The sequence below is a fragment of the Haemaphysalis longicornis genome, unplaced genomic scaffold (assembly GCF_048455015.1).
Source record: "Haemaphysalis longicornis isolate Haplotype H1 unplaced genomic scaffold, Haemaphysalis longicornis Haplotype H1 scaffold_1, whole genome shotgun sequence".
Classification (NCBI taxonomy): Eukaryota; Metazoa; Arthropoda; class Arachnida; order Ixodida; family Ixodidae; genus Haemaphysalis; species Haemaphysalis longicornis.
The window spans coordinates 193,889,113-193,906,944 of record NW_027526203.1 but is presented as its reverse complement, the minus strand read 5'-3'; positions in this window follow the sequence as shown (position 1 = coordinate 193,906,944).

Genomic DNA, 17,832 nt, shown 5'->3' with positions numbered 1-17,832 from the left:
ACACCACTGCCCAGCTTCGGGCCTATAGCTCTTAAATAGAGCCCGCAGAACTTTTACTGCGAAGCAGTATATGTCTAACCACTCCAGTAATCATTCCGGTGAAGCCGATTTACTCGGTGCCGTCTGGGGCTCCTCCTCGCCAATGCTGACCCTTCTTTCACAACTATTTTCCCCCTCGCCTCCACCAATGCCTCTTTGACAGGTTGCGCAGTCGACCGATGACGGCGGTAGTGCCGTTATCAGATGATTGCGAAGAATAAACGGAAGTGCGAGTGGGCGTAAAAACGATCGACACCCGCCGCCCCGAACATGCACTGCGCGGAAACAGCGGCGGCTAGTAGCCGCCGCTGTTTCCGCGCAATCCTCGGCGCCGTAACCGAAATGGCACACAACATGTCCGTTGGCGAGAAGAGAATAAGAGCAAAGTAATTGAGCTGAAAAGAAAATCGGGTGTATTTGGTCTGCATGGTACTCGATACGGGGCCCTCCGGAATGCGAGCTGAGCACGCATCCCTAACGCCACGACGGTTCGATTGCAGTATAGCCCACTAAAAGTGGACCTAGTGAATGCGTTGTGGTCTTAGACTATAGGAAACATGATGTCGAGACATGTACTGATGCCTGCATGAGGAATTTGGGCATAATAATTACAGAAGTATGTAGCAATTAGGCACATAGTAAAGTACGTTTCCGCACTTCGTCAACCCGCACCCGCAGCTTGGTGTGCAATAAGTGTGACGTTGTATAGCTGGTCGTTAGTCCGACATAACTCTTACTTAACGTCAAGCCTGAATATAGGCATAACAAGGGCAAGTGGCCAAGGCTCTCAGTCTTAGTAATGGAGAGAAAGAGAAAACAGGCGCAAAGGCGAAATGATGACGAATATGAGAAAAACGCGGCGGTTTCAGCTGGCGTTGCACCGAGCTTCGCACTCATGTTGCAGCCTCACTCAGTGGCACAGCAGTCACCAGAGACCCAGAGCACTATGGCTGCACGCGAAATACCGTTATATCCCTTCGGCAACTTTCGGCTGTGCAGGAATCCTACTTGACTGAGGTGTCGAGAACTCCATTGAATGTTAACTGCAATCTCTCTGCCACTCAACTCGACACCCTCCGTCTACTTGTATAAGCCATATCATATCACATTGTAAGAATGCTGCCTGATGAGGTATCCTTGTAACAGCGCGAAGAAATTGGGAGCGGTAACAACCATTTCACGCTGAATGCAGTCATAAAAAAACTTGTCATTCGTCTATTACGCTTTTCCTATTTGAAAGGTATTCTGTGGGCTTTGTTCGTACGTGCTCGTCTTTATTTGCACTACGGCGTTCTTCAACGCACTCATAGCTTCACCATAAAATTGTAATTAGCATCATCATCATAATAATCATAATCATCACCCTTATCATAGTCATTACTATCATCAACAGCAGCAGCGGCTGCGGGCAAAGGCGCAATGACTCCCACCACCATTAGGCTCCACCAGTGTACAGAGTTCATTATCGACAGATTTCGTTAACACACTTCTGTATTTGGTTCCTTTTATGCCGCTCCCTGTCTCTTCTCCATTTTTCCAAAATCCATGTTGCTACTTGCGTCATCCGCTTGTGCTGCTGAGCACGAGGTAGCGGGTTCGATTCCCGGCCGTGGCGGCCGCTTTTCTAATGAAGGCGAAAAGCAAAAACGCCCGTGTGTACGAGATTTCAGCGCATGTTAAATAACCCCAGGTGTTCAAAATTAATCCGGAGCCCTCCACTACGACGCGCCTCACCGCCTGTCTTGCGTCGGTGCGTTAAACCCCACAATCAATCAATCACTTGTGTCATCGGCAAGATGTTTGTCCCCCTGTTATGCCTTCCCCAAATACACTTCGCCTCTGACACTAGTTTATTCTCTAATTAGTGACGCTGACTTCCTCTTTAGAGTAATCACACGTAATGTATAGAGAAACAGGGTTTTTTTAAAACTCAGGTGTAATCCTTGCTCCAAGCGAAAATGTGTGGAGATCTCTCCGTATCATCGGCGTGATAATCATCGCTGCTGATAATGGGAATGACGATGGCTTGTGGCCTATGTCCGTAGGCATGTCATCGCACATCCTTCTCTGCGTCCAAATGCAGTCATGAATGACCCCTCTCCTCGGGACAGACAATACCCACTGACTCAGGCAAGGAGCCGAAGCAGACATGGAATTCCGTGCCGCTCCTCTTGGGAGACAGCACGGCCCAGTCAGAGCGATGCCGAAAATTATTTGCGAGGCACTCCAGTAATCACACTCCCCAGCCTCGGGCTTTGTGTTCCGCCCGATTCCTATTAAAGGAAAGAACTTTTTTAGCCATCTGCTACACTACTGGGTCGGTTTCCTAGACCTCCTGCATACGAGGGCCGTCTTCCGAACTAAATACGACAGACGCATGGAAAGACTGAGCCTGCTGGCAAGAACTTGTGTTACCAAAGCGACAGCAAACGTATCCTACAAACACGCCAAAACTGTCCGACTCCGGCAGAGCCTGAACGAGCTGCTTTGACCGAGCACCTCGGGAATTGAAGAATGAGGAGTGTACGGACGCACGTACTACCTTTTTGTGCAGCCCGTCAACGACCACGCGACTAACGAATTGGACAAGTGCGACGTGTGTGCGGCTGCGTTCGTGCGTCTGCAGGCTTAGACAGTATAGGCTGAATGTCTCTTTGGTTATGTGCGAGGGCTCCCCTCCTCCCTGTTTTTGCCTGCATGACATTGGCTCTGCTGACCCCAACACGTTTTTTTACGGAGGCGGCCGAATGTACGGGGGGTTATTGCTTTCCCGTCCTGGCTGTGTTTGGTTCTCGCGCCGGTGTGCCGATTAACAGCGTGCCGGCGGACCAGTGTGCCGGGGGCCTGTAAGGATTCTCTACGTGCGTGCGTGAGGCGAACGCGCGCACACACTCACGCACGCACATTATTGAACCAGCCATGTTTTGATGTGCCGTGCGTCTGCAGCACGGCGTTGCGGCATCATTCGAGCGATTTCAAAGCAGTGGACACTGTTTGAGCAAGTTATGGTGAATGCAAGGACGGTGTAAAAATGTAGGGAGGGATTGGCCAAATTTGAAAATTAAGCTTCAGCGCACGTGGGATCTGAAATAACCAAGGAATTGATAAAAACAGGATTAAAATGGTGATATGTTCTGTAGGATTATGGTGTAGTATACGTTTGGGTCTGTCAGCGTCACCAAAGGCGTGTGTTCTGGCTTTGAGAGAGGGATGATGGGAAGCTTCTAAGCGATTTTTTCGCTAGTTGTAAAGTGCGCAAAACCCCCAAACCCACATATTACTTACTGTAGGCTTGCCTCTTCCATCCAAACCCAATCCCCTCCCCTTCTCTGCAACAATGGGAGTTCAGCCGACTAGTTGCCTGCCAGGGCGACTGCCATGGCTCGCTGCAAAGGTGTTGTGCCACCAAATTTTAACTCTGTAAAAAGCCTGCTGTAGGCTTCCTCTGCATGCAACGACCCTCAACACGAAGTGCTGGGTACAGCAAGCGCTTAATATATATTTTAATTCGCTTCTAAAAATTACCTAAATGCTCTTCTGGAAATCGGGACCTATCGCTAGCGCCACTAACCATGACGTCAGTGAATTGCCAGCATAGCAAAGTTTGTGACGTCATACAACGTTAGCGACTCGAGCGACGTCAACGTGAACGCCAGTTACCACAGTTTGGTACAGTTTGTTTGGTCGCTTGGTCGTATCGACACACTATGCCGATACGACGGCGACGACGACGCGACGCCGACGAGTCGCCAAACCATCGGCCAACTGCCGAATTGCCAGACCGCGTTGTCACACTACATCGACGGCGACACAAACACGTCGGCCGATGGAAAGTCGCCGTAGTGTGACTGACTCGCCGACCGAAGACGCCAACAAAGCCGGTCGCCTGACTGGTCGCACGACGCGTAGTCGGGAATCGACCGAGAAGCGAAAACTGCGCCCCGACAACATTCGTGCCGTAATGAACGCGGCTCTATTTTGTTAGTTTCTGGAGGGTAATAAACTCAGTAAGTTCCATGAACCCCATACAACTCAACACTAGCGTTAATGCGATCCGTATTTTGGCGTTCGACGCTTCGGCCGTGCCTTCGGCGACGCCGCTACCCCGGAATGCGTGTGCGATCGGCTCGCCTGTAGAAAATATAAGGTCAGTTTCGTGCAGAAGAACTGTTACGTAGGGTAATTTGGGTAATAAGAGATCAGTATCGGCAAAGGTTTTTAACGTAAAACGTAAAACCAAAGTACGGCAAGCACTATCCCTTCAGTGCAAAATCGCAGTCGCAGCCGGGCACACTTATTTTTGCGAGCGCTTTCGCAGAAGAGCAGAGTTGACGGCGATAAGCTGTCGCGGGGGCTTCGCGGAACCTTGCTGCGCGCTATTTAAGAAATTTGAGTTTACAAGCCAGGAATTTTGTAAACTAGCTAGTAAACACCGACGTACGACTCCAAGGATGGGCCTCCATCTAGTACACCGGCTATATCCCGCTGTGAAGCCGTTTGTTCACTGGCTCAGTCGCTCAGTGGTCTCGCGCGTTGCGCCCGCCCGGTCAACGTTGCGGGTTCGATTCGCGGCGGGGGCAACTTTTTTTTTTCTGTGTTTTTGTTATAGCATTTTCATGGTTTGCATATCCATGGTTTTCATTTGTCTGCATCCGAGGATGCAGACAAATAATCCGTGTCGGAGCTGTCGCGGCTTGACGTGAGGAGTCTGCGTGTTTACTTCCGTGGTGAAGCACGTATGTGTGCAATAAGTGTGACGTTGTATAGCTGGTCGTTAGTCCGACATAACTCTTACTTAACGTCAAGCCTGAATATAGGCATAACAAGGGCAAGTGGCCAAGGCTCTCAGTCTTAGTAATGGAGAGAAAGAGAAAACAGGCGCAAAGGCGAAATGATGACGAATATGAGAAAAACGCGGCGGTTTCAGCTGGCGTTGCACCGAGCTTCGCACTCATGTTGCAGCCTCACTCAGTGGCACAGCACTTAACATATCGTGGGTCGCTCGATATGTTAAGTGTCTCTACTTGGACGCAGCAGTAAAGTCGCAACGTACCGCAGCGCCGCATGGTAGACACACGTGGCAGAGCCTCCTCGCAACACTGTGACGTCACTGCTTGAATCGGCGCCCAGAAACCGAAACCGAATCCTGTTCACATGAATCGTGCGATAATATTTTTTTTACTCAGAATATGTGCATGTGAGAGCATGTATCATGCTTTATAACGAATTATAAAACGTTTGCAACAAAGAGTGCACAAGCAACACCCCACAACGCCATCTTCCAGCCTGATAAACGTTTATCAGCTAAAATGATGCGGTGGGGGCGAGCCTAATTAGTTAAAAAATGGCATGCTCACTGGCGCTTAAATGCGCCGAGGGACAAAAGAGTTCAAACATCACGGACACGCAGCTACTGCCTGCTGTATACTTTACTCGCAAAAGTGACGGCGGGACTGGACAGGGGCGCTCAATCATTGGCGTGCGCGGAGGGAGGGAGGGGGATGCTCATCTCTCAGTTGATTTAGCCCTTGAGAATGTTGGGCATGTGTACGAGGCCCCTAACTCTGTCTGCCAAAAATAATGAAATAATTACCGATAATTATGTCTCCGCACCAATGTGCACATGAGGCTTAGGGGCCTTCAACGTCGGCTCTCGCCATGACGGTCACCGATTCTGCAATGTCACTAAAGAAAAAATGGCTCAGAATTAACACCTCTAACCTTTGTTATCATGAGCGAAAGCAAATACAATGCACACAATGCTTCATGAAAGTTTGCCTTTGCTTGAGATTTCGCAGCCTAGCTATGTCTACTGCATTATTGGATTAATGTTTTTCGCTTGCGCTGAGGGGCACTCACAGACGGCCCAGTGGGCGAATCATCGATGGCGAGACTGAGGGACCAAGCACCAGTGAAGCAACCCTTAAACTCGTCTAGTCTCGTGGTTCGCTTGTGCTGAAGTGCACGCACAGACGGTCCGGAAGGCGCTGAGTGATCAAGCGCAGGCGAAGCAGCCTTTTCACCCTCGCCTCGTCGGTGAAGCTTTGAACGAGAGAAATGATAAGAAAGAAAGGAGCAGCTTGCACGCCGGCGCACGACGGTCATTTGCGACGCAATGAATGACCATGAAAGATATGTAACGTAGTAGAGCTTTCGCTCTAAAAACAAACAAAAATCGGAGTCCATGTAGCGTACCCTAATGACCTTCGAAAGTTTTATATTATTTCATGGTACCTTATGGTAGCGCAGGTTAGAACTGGGGCCTACGCAGGAGGGCCAATTATGGATTGATTCCTTGCTTTGTTTTTTATTCATCTCCAGCTTTCTAGCTCAAAATTCTTACCATGACATTCCGCACAGAGCAACAAATCGACTTAGGTATGGACACTAAAAATACTTTGCAGAACTCTAAATTCTTTTGTAAAATTCGTTGTCAAATGTTATAGTTCATACGCTTACAGGGGATAGTTCCTATGGCTCTGGGACCTAGTAGAACAACATGGTAAATTTGAAACTATCCATAAAGCACACTTTTGTGGAGAAAAGGGAGGCAATTTTGACCAGCTCTTCACCTCAAGGTCGGCGTGAGTTGACTGAGAGGTAACGGAGTTGCGCAAGCGGGGCTCTGCACTTCAGGACCCGTCTGCCCTACCTCGCACTATTTCTTACAAAACAAAGGTATTCGCTTGCTATGTCCCTCTCTAAGCAAAAACCAAAATGTTCAGACCGGCCACGAAATGAGCGAATAAGCACTTTCATCCACTGACAGTGTCGCTTTCTCGCTGAAACTGACCAACATCAAGGAGCCGCAAGCTTTCCCTCCCCCATCTTAAGTAGCACAAGCGTAAATGACGTCTGCCTTTACTTTGCCACGGTGGTTTAAAACTGGTGAGGTCTTGCCCTCTGGGCTGACCTTCAGTACTTGGAAAGCTGAAATCGTAAATGCAGCAACTCCGTTCGAAAGCGATCCCTGGACGTCGAAGTAATGATATCGCGTCGTATATCTTAAGACCTAAACGTAGACGTCAGTGCAACTTTTTTATGTTTGGCTTCGTCATTCGCCGATTTAGCACACTAGGCCTAGCCCTTCGACTGGTCATTCTGGAGCATTGTAATGAGGACACCCTGCGGAAACTTCTTAGCGTGTATATTTTGCTAAGGCCCCTAGATTTTGCCGGTCCGCGCGTCGCTGAAGACGCCAGGTTTATAAGGATTGCCGAAGCCTTCGGTGAATTTTTTACATTTTTTACTGACATCACTCAACGCCAGATATTTACTGACATCATTCAACACTAGATTTCAAAGTAGTTGGACGTTGAGGCTGTGATTTAAATGCGAACGCAGTTAGAAAATCTGCAGAAGTGCAGCAACCAGCTGCGGTAATTCAAGCACGGTGGCAGTGGTCACGCAGCCCTCGGCGACACGTTCGAACCTTCTCTATACACCCGTCACATTGTCTATCGTCGCGTGTGGATGGCCCGTTGAATGGACGCCGCGTTGACTGTGAGTACCTGATGTGCTCACCCATGAATACGCCATGAATACACCATGAACCATGAATACGCCATGAATACGCCATGAACCTCCCATGAATACGCCAATTAATCCACGGCCATCAGTCCCCAGCGGCTGCGAAGCAACTGACCACGGCGGCGGTCAGACCTGTCACGTAGCAGATGGTGCTAAGAATACCTGGACCCGGACAGGCCGTCATTGGAATCTGAACCTGGCAACGTTTAACACGCGATCCCTATCTAGTGAAGCGAGTCTAGACGTGTTGTTCGAGGAATTAAAGGGCATTAAATGGGATGTTATAGGGCTTAGTGAGGTTAGGAGGACGGGTGAAGCCGTTACGGTGCTGAAAAATGGACACGTGCTATGTTACCGTGGTCTAGTGGACAGAAGAGAACTGGGAGTGGGATTTCTTGTGTATAAAAGCATAGCTGGCAACATAGAAAAATACTATTGCATTAACGAAAGGGTAGCAGGTCTTGTAAGTAGGCTCAATAAGAGGTACAAGCTCAAGGTGGTACAGGGCTATGCCCCAACATCTAGCCACGACGACCAGGTAGTGGAACGCTTCTATAAAGATGTGGAATCGGCAATGGCTAAAGTAAAAACACAGTATACCGTAGTTATGGGGGACTTCAATGCTAAAGTAGGCAAGAATCAGGCTGGAGACAATGCGGTTGGGAATTATGGCCTGGGCTGTAGAAATAGTAGGAGACCTACTAGTCGAGTTTGCAGAACGGAATAACCTTCGCATAATGAATACCTTCTTCTGTAAACGGGAGACCCGGAAGTGGACGTGGAGGAGCCCGAATGGCGACCATAAAAATGAAATAGACTTCATATCATGCGATAACCCTGGCGTCGTGAAGGAAGTGGAAGTGCTCGGAAGGGTAAGTTGTAGTGACCACCGTATGGTAAGATCCCGAATTAAGCTAGATTTGAGGAGGGACCGTAGCAAGCTAGTACGAAAAAAGCTGATTAACGAACTAACAGTAAGGCGTAAAGTAGAAGAATTCAGGATCGCACTGCAGAACCGATATTCAGCTCTTACCGAGGAAGCCGAGCTTACGACACAGGAAGCCAGCGACAACCTTACACGCATTATCAGGGAGTGTGCAGTAGAAGTCAGGGGCACGATGGCTAGACAGGATACTGGTAAACTTTCCCAGGAGACGAAAGATTTAATTAGGAAACGGCAAACCATGATAACCTCCACCCCAGCTGACAGAATAGAACCAGCGGAGCTTTCGAAGTTAATCAATAAGCGGAAGACAGCTGACATACGGAAGTATAATATGGAGAGGATTGAATACGCTGTAAAGCATGGAGCTAGCCTGAAAGCGGTGAAGAGGCGTCTTGGCGTGGGGAAAAATCAGATGTAGGCACTTAAAGATAAGCAAGGCAATGTGTTCACAAATAGGGATAAAATAGTCACAGTGGCCGAGGAGTTCTATAGGGACCTGTACAGTAGCCGGGACATGCTGGATAATGCTGAACGAGAAAGTAGTTCAGAGGAGATAGGCATCCCACCAGTAACGACCGAAGAAGTAAGGAAGGCTTTGAAAGAAATGAAAGGGGGCAAAGCACCAGGTGAGGATCAGATAACAGCAGACCTCTTGAAGGATGGCGGAGAAATTGTACTTGAAAAACTGGCAAACCTGTATACGAAATGCCTAAATAACGGAAGTGTACCGGAATCTTGGAAGAACGCGAATATCATCCTAATCCATAAGAAAGGTGACATGAAGGACTTGAAAAACTACAGGCCGATCAGCTTACTGTCAGTCGTCTACAAGGTACTTACTAAGGTAATCGCTCACAGAATTTCTGCCACCTTAGATTTCACTCAACCTAAAGAACAAGCAGGGTTCCGTAAAGGTTATTCAACAATGAACCATATTCACACGATCAATCAGGTGATAGAGAAGTGCGCTGAGTATACTGAACCCCTATATATAGCGTTCATAGATTATGAGAAAGCATTTGACTCGGTCGAAACTTTAGCAGTCATTCAGGCACTACGGAACCAGGGGGTCGATGAGCATTATGTAAAAATACTAGAAAATATCTACAGGGGGTCCACAGCTACCATCATCCTCCATAAGGAGAGCAGTAAAATACCTATAAGGAAGGGCGTCAGACAAGGAGACGCAATCGCTCCAATGTTATTCACAGCATGTTTACAAGAAGTATTCAAAACGCTGGATTGGGAACAGGTTGGAGTAAGGGTTAATGGAGAATACCTCAGTAACCTCAGATTTGCTGATGACGTTGCCTTGCTAAGTAACTCGGGGGACGAATTGCAAAGCATGCTTTCGGCACTGGGCGAACAGAGTAGAACCGTGGGCCTGAAAATTAATATGCAGAAAACTAAAGTAATGATCAATAACCTCGGGACAGCACAGCGGTTTGAGATAGGTGGCGAGGCAGTGGAAGTCGTAAGCCAATATATCTACTTAGGCCAAGTGGTGACCCCAGATCCCAACCATGAGGCAGAGATAATTAGAAGGATCAGAATAGGTTGGAGTGCATACGGCAGGCATTCTCAGATAATGAATGGCAGCCTTCCATTGTCCTTGAAGAAGAAAGTGTATGACAGCTGCATCTTACCGGTACTCACCTACGGGGCAGAAACTTGGAGGCTCACTAAGAGGGTTCAACTTAAATTGAGAACGACTCAGCGGGCAATGGAGCGGAAAATGACAGGTGTAAAATTAAGGGACAAGAAGAGAGCGGGGTGGGTCAGTGAACAAACGCGTGTTAAGGACATACTAGTAGAAATTAAGAAGAAATGGACGTGGGCCGGGCATGTAATGCGAAGGCAAGATAACCGTTGGTCATTAAGGGTAACAGAGTGGATCCCTAGAGAAGGCAAGCGTTGCAGGGGGCGACAGAAAGTTAGATGTGCAGATGAGATCAAGAGGTTTGCAGGGATAAATTGGTCACAGTTGGCACAGGACCGCGGTAATTGGAGAAATATGGGAGAGGCCTTTGCCCTGCAGTGGGCGTACACAGGCTGGTGATGATGAGGATGATGACCTGATGTGCATCCTGCCGAACTCCCACCGTGATTTGTTTTATTACACAGTTGCACTGCTAGGTAGTGGTCTCTCGTGAACTCGCCTGTGCAGATATGTTAAGTGTCTCGTAACCTGTAAGCCCCGGATACATGGACTCGACGAGAAAGGGTCGAGTCGACTGGCGGGTTCAGCTACCTCGACCTCTTCCACGTTTATATGAACCTTGTCCAAAGAATCGAGGTGATGGGAGCGGCGGGGATCCCGGAAAGGAGCTACCGCATTTCCACGATTCTAACCCGCACCCACTTTTGCTAAAAGGTAGCCTGAATATTTGTGTGCGCGTTGCAATCGGGCTCAAAACCGAAATAGGCTTTAAAGCGGCCAGCAGGATTGTCATGCGGAACGGACACTAGGTCCCCGCAAAATACAACTCAATCCAATAAAAGCAATCTGTCAACACCACGTGAGTGAATTTCGTGCACTAATTCCTCAATGGCATGCCGAATACCTCGGTCATTTGTTGCACATTTTTTGTGCTGCTGAAATTACCCCTTAACGCCTAAAATTATGAAGATCAAGACACTCGAAATCGAAAACAGCTTCAGTGTTTCCCGCTATAACTTTATTTCCAGCAGGAGCTATAGATAAGCAATATTATGAAGCACAATCACTTCTGGCTCCCAGGTACGTGGTATCATGTCTTTTCCATCTGCGCAATACCGTCAGTGTCAAATTATTTTTCTTTTTTGAATTTTCCTGTGTGAACTTACCCGCGCGTTACGATTGCGGGTGTGTTAGCACCGCGAAAATACGGTATTCTGCTCCCCGCGGCCCGCCGACTCAGCGCGACGTAGACTGTTCGTACCGACGTACACTCAGTAGACTGGACTCGGCACGACGGCTCTCTGACCCAAACCGTCCGCTTATACATGGGGGGGGGGGGGGGAGGGGGGTTTTGAGTCCAGAAAACCTGTTTATTTCGACTCAACGCCCCCTCGCCGGGTCAATAGCACCGTTTACATTGACCCGACGAGGGCGCGTTCAGTCGAAATAAACAGGTTCTCTGAACTCGACACCCCCATGTATAAGCGAACGGGTTGGGCCAGAGAGCCGTCGCGCCGAGTTCAGTCGACTCGGAGGCAAGGGGTGGGTTGGCTCGCTCGTCGGGCTGAGTCGGCGGGCCGCGGGGAGCAGAATACCGTATTTGCGCGGTTCTAATGCGCCCCCAATCGTAACGCGCGGGTAATTTCGCGCAGGAAGATTCGAAAAAAAAATTGACCCTGACGGTACTGCGCAGACGGAAAAGACATGACACCACGTACCTGGAAGAGGGAGATTTTGTTTGGCGTATGCAGCTTTGGAAGCCAAAAAGAATTGCGCTTCATAAGATTGCTCATCCAGCTCCTGCTGGTAATGAAGTCATTGCGGGAAACACTGAAGCTGCTTGCGATTTCAAGTGCCTTGATCTTCATAATTCTAAGCGTTACGGGCTAATTGCAGAAGCAAGGGCGTCCGCAGAACTTTTTGCAAGGGGGGGCATCCATTAGCGGATGGGGGGTACGGTTGGATAGCACGAAAAAGGCGCTATTTGTGGTTACAACACTTACAAACAGCGAATTAGAACCAGACTTGAAGAATATACATTGGATTTTATTACCGAACAAAGAAATAAAGTTAATAAAGAAAACTAGAAATGTGACTGTCACTTTGTTAAAAAGAGTGGTCAGTCTCGCTGCGTGAGGGTTCTCTCGCCTCAAGTTTTTCTGGGCAAATTGCGAGATGAGATGTGTGATGAAGTCTGTTGAAATGGCTCACTCAATAAAGATACTACTGGCCTCCCTGACTTTCAATGCACTACAGGCGTACAAGCGTTTTGAGGGGCTGATTTATAGGTTTTGTTTCGGGGCTTGGGTGGTGCCGAAATTTCGCAATTTCGAAGGAAAGGGTGTACAAGGTGATGGGACGGCACGGGATATGGAGGAATGAAGAGGTTCTCCTCCATGGCACTGGAGGATGTTACACTCTCCCTACTAAGGGAGAGTGTAACATCTAGATATAGATGTAGATGTAGATATAGAGTGTAAAGCTAGATATAGCTGCAAATTTGTCCGAAAACTGATGTCCTTGCGGTAAGACTGCATAAATCTAGAGCTAAGAAAAAAAAAAAGTCAAGCCTTTCAGAATTGTTCGCTATCTTAAATAGCCAGCACAGGCAGTCTGTTTCACTGTCGTCACATGACCGGCAATGTCAGTCAGTGGGGCTCTTCGATTTACAGTCTCAGACTCACCGCGGAGAGTCCGCGCCGCTAGTCCGAGGATTCCCCGAAGCCATAGGTATACATGGGAAACTCTAATGCCGGACTGCTTCTCGGGGAGTCCGTGGCGAGTCCGAGACTAAATCGAAGAGCCCCACGGTCTAAAGTGCAATGTTGACCGCCGTCTTGAGGGGCGTTCCATACGGATACGCAGGACCTGAGTGTGGTAATCATTTGAGTAGCATGGATTGTTGGGCTAGTTGGTACACGTGCATAATTAAAAAAAAAAACTTTGCGCTAAAGGGCGGGACAAAGGACAGAACGTCGGCGTCATTCCCTCCTCTCTTCCGTCCTTCAGGGCAAAGTTATTTTAATTATGGGCCAACCAAGCTGTGCAGTTTTTTTTGTAGTGCATAAAAATATCCCAATCTCCAAGGGGGGGCCGTTGCCCCCCCTTGCCCCCCCTTCCGGACGCCCATGTGCAGAAGTACAAAAAGATGTGCAACAGCTGGCCAAGGTATGCGGCATGCCATTTAGGATTCAATGCGCCGAAATTCATTCACTTGGTGTTGACGGATTGTTTTTATTGGATTGAGTTGGATTTTGTGGGGACCTCGTGTCCATTGCACATGGAAATGCTGCTGGCCGCTTTAAAGCCTATTTCGGTTTTGAGCCCGATTGTAACGCCCACACAAATATTAAGGCTACCTTTTAGCAAAAGGAGGTGCACGCTAGAATTGTAAAAATACGGTAGCTACTTCTCCGGCAATCCCGCGGCCCCCTCGCCTCGACAATTTGAATAGTCCCCGTCGGGGCGATGACCCTCCTCCCTTCTCGTGGCTTTGTTGTACCCCCATCCGTCGGAGGAGTGGCAGCCCTTTGGGACGGCCCTGCCGGCGACCTTCTACGTGGCTTTGGGGAAGAAGGGAGGAGGGTCATCGCCCCGACGGGGACTATCGGCGCTGACATCATTACAGCTCCCCCATCAAAAGCCTCCGTCAGGACTGCTTGGACTACAGGCGTCACAACAAAGTGATTACAGCGCCGATACACCCAAACAAACAAACAAAGGAAATGAGGGAATATTCATTCAGGACTCAAAGCATAAAACAAAAGTGAAATTTCCGCGTGCCTACCCGGAGTAAGGCGGCCGCCCATCTGCTTTAAATATGTGAAATAAACGTTTGTTCCTCCTCCAGAAAAGCACAAAGTGAAATGCTACGCAAGAAAAAAACAAAAAACAAATGACGCATAACACTCCCGGTGAACATCAAGCTGCCAGCAAATACCTGCGTGCGAGATACAACAACAAAGACAAAATTAAGGCTCAGTCGCGAGAATAAGGGAAAGAACAAGAGAAAACGGCAGCCAAATGAACAGCGCAATTGCAAAAAAAAAGCAACAAAAAACATGGTGGACCGTTACTTTCCGCCCCAAGCACAGGGAAGGAGGAGGAATAAACTTTTATTGAGGCCCAATCCGACTCCGTGCGTAGAGGCAGACCAGTGGGGAGACTCCTTAGTCCAGGAGTCCCTGGCTCTGGCTGGCAGTCCGGGCCCGTCTCACCAGGTTAAGCTGGAAGCCGGGTTCAGAGCTGGAGAGCTTCGCCGCCGACTGTAAAGGGGAGGGGTGGGGATTTGGAGGGAGGTCGGGTGTGTGGGAGCGTTCCCATACGATGTGATAAAGTGTACCCCTTTCGGGGCAAAACTTGCACTGTGGCGAGTGAAAGGTGGGGAAAATCAAATGCCAAAGTGTATTGTGATGGAAGGTCCGGGTTTGAAGTTGACGGAAAGTGATTTCATCGGCTTTTGTTAGAGACAGGTGAGGTGGAGGGAAGGTGCGACGAGAGAGCTTGTAGTGTGTGAGTATGTCATTGTAGGTGAGTAGGGGGTGGGCATCCAGGGCGGTAGGAGGGGGGTCGGGGGCAATGGCCCGGTGTACCACTTCTCGGGCCGCGTCGTGTGCCGCTTCATTGCCGGCCAACCCACAATGGCCAGGGGTCCATAAAATGTGGCTCTCCTCAGGGAGGTAAGAGGAGTGTTCAATGATGCGTAGGGCAGTGCGATAAAGTAGACATTTTTGAAGGTGTCGGCAGGCTTCCTGCGAGTCCATGATTACTGTCACGTAGTCACGACGAGTGGAGGTAAGGGACAGCGCAATGGCTATCTCTTCCGCTTCAGTTTGTGTTGAGGCTCGCGTGGAGGCAGTGGCGACGGTACGTTTTTGACTATCTACAGTCGCGACGGCGTAAGTCGATCTGTTGGGGTATGGGGATGCATCGACGTAAAGCGTGTCCGGCAGATGCTGGTAGTGGGTGCGGATATAGTTGGTTCGCGCGGTGCGACGACCATGGTGGATGCCTGGGTGCATGTTCCGGGGTAGCGGGGCGACTTTAATGCGAGCGCGTAGTAGGGGGGGGGGGGGGGAGTCGTGCCAGGCGGTGAGGCTGAGTCGGGGTCGGATAGCCCAGGCGAGCTAAAGTACTACAGCCAGTGGGTGTAAGCTTAAGGCGTTGAAATTGCGAAGTTCGTTGAGCGTCGCACAGCTCTGTCCAACTATTATGTATTCCCAAGCGTAAAAACAAGTCAGTAGAGGTGTTAGTGGGGAGGCCGAGTGCAGTTTCGTATGCTTGCCTAATTAAAATGTCAAGTTTCTTGTGCTCTGCTGGTTTGAGGGACAGGTAAAGAGCTCCGTATGTAAGGCGACAGATGAGAAAAGCTTCAACCAGACGGGCAGTTTCAGCTTCTTTGAGTCCAGTACGTTGGTGGGTGATGCGCTTAACTAGTTGTGGCAATTGAGTAATACCCTAGTTACACGGGCACGCCTAACCATGGTTACGCCTAACTATAGTTAGCCGGCTTAACTGCAGTTAGCGCTAACCATGGTCAGCCGCTGTTACACGCAATCCGAGCGTGTGGGTCAAGCGGTCACGTGGCCTATGCAATCGCGGAATGAAAAATTACGTTGAAGCTACTGTAAAAAGAAAAAAAAGAGATGTTGCAAGTTTATAACAAACTATTCAAAACAATAGTTGCAAAACTATCTATTTGAGCGTACACGTTTACGTCTTTTTTTATTTAGATAGCGCGAATGTAAAAACAACCCGTCAACACTGTCTACGAAGCCACTCAACAAGCCGAGGTCAGCCAGAGCCAGCGCCAGCGCTGTAAAAACGTTGTCGTCGCTCATGGTCGTCGCTCTTCGTGGTCGTCGTCGTGTTGTTGGAGTGTGTTTTTGCCATGCCGGATCGCTTCGGCTACCTTTTACCGCTTGCACTGCTTCGCGTTGCGTCAAGTATTTAGTGTGACTCGTTTGCCGTGTGTAGTGTGTGTGTTTTAAGTGACGCCCGCACGACCATGAGCGAACAATGCCTCCAAGCGTCGGAACGCTTCTACGAGCAGTTGTTTCACCTGTCGTAAAGTGGGCAATGGTCTAATTAGTGTCGCATGATGGCCGCCATGGGAGCAGTCATAGTTCATTTTACCCAAACGGACCAACCGCTTCTGCTCACTGAGTAGCCAGAGTCACTGTTAATTATTTATAGTGATGCTGGCTAGTTAGTGAGCGGAAGCGGTTTGGCCGGTTGCGTCGAATCAAGACATACTGCTCCAATCCAGTGCAGCGATCCTCGCTGGTGTCGTTTCGCAACTGCAAGGGATCAGTCTGCCTGGATTGGAGCAGTATGTCTTGATTCGACGCAACCGGCCAAACCGCTTCCGCTCACTAACTAGCCAGCATCACTATAAATAATTAACAGTGACTCTGGCTACTCAGTGAGCAGAAGCGGTTGGTCCGTTTGGGTAAAATGAACTATGACTGCTCCCATGGCGGCCATCATGCGACACTAATTAGACCGTTGCGCGTAAAGTGTTCGGTGTACTTTGTTTGGTGTGCGTAGTGTGTTTGTGTGTGTTTCAAGTAACGCCCGCCTGACTGCGTCACATTGAGGGCGGTGGCTTTAAGCATCGGAACGTTTCTGCTACGTGGTGCTGTTTTACCTATCGTGATGTGTTCAGTGTGCTTCGTTTGCTGCGCGTAGTGTGTGTGGTTTGGAAGGGGGTTTAATTGACGTCCACAGACTTGAGTCGCATAAGCGAACGATGGCTATCTTTCGGAACGCTCATGCGGCGTGGTACTGTTTCGCCTCTCTTTAAGTGTCCAGTGCGTCTTGTTTGCTGTGGGTTGTGTGTGTTGTTTCGGGTGACGTCCGCGCGACTTCGTCCCGTGTGAACGATGGCTCTTAGCCGACCGGTATTCAACGATACGTCCGACGACGGCGAACTTCAATTTCTGACTGCCCTTGCCGTTAAGCAGGCAGCTATATACCAGCTGCAGATGCAACAGCAACATCTGCAGGCCGAAATTGAAGAAATAGATGAAGAGCTGCGGCAGACGGCCAAGAGACGTAAACTGCTGATGGCGGCAATCATGCGCCTTTGCTCCCGTGAGCGGCGTGTGTGGTCGTACCACCGCAGCGGTTCGTGGTACGATACCACACTTCCAAATCTGCCTGACTCTGCCTTCAGAGAAAACTTCCGCGTGAGCTTTGACGTTGAGTACGTAAACTGCTATAATTTTTTAACTTGCCACCTGAACGTACCATTTTTTTGGAGAATGGCTGCTCTGTCTCTTTTCCCTTGAAGCATTCGTTTTGTCTTGAAGGTAGTTTGTAGCGATTTTTTCAGTTGACCAAAATGTGGCGTCTTGGGAAGGAATTGCTGCTGTGTCTGGTTTCTTTTCAAGCAATCATGTTGTCTTTCACAGGGTTATTTGTTCTTGCTGCTTTTTTAATAGACTATAGTCTTTCTCAGGTAAATAAAGGTGAAAAGTTTAGAGTCTTTCTGTTTGTCACTTGGTTCAGCCACTCGGCTAAAAATAAAAGCATGCGTTGATAAAAATATTACGTGGGGTTGGCCAGCAAATAAAAATATGAAGTTAAAAGTGATTTAATAAAAAGAGCAGTGATGGATGGGGCATTGCAGAGGACTTCTTTCGTCCCTACAAGT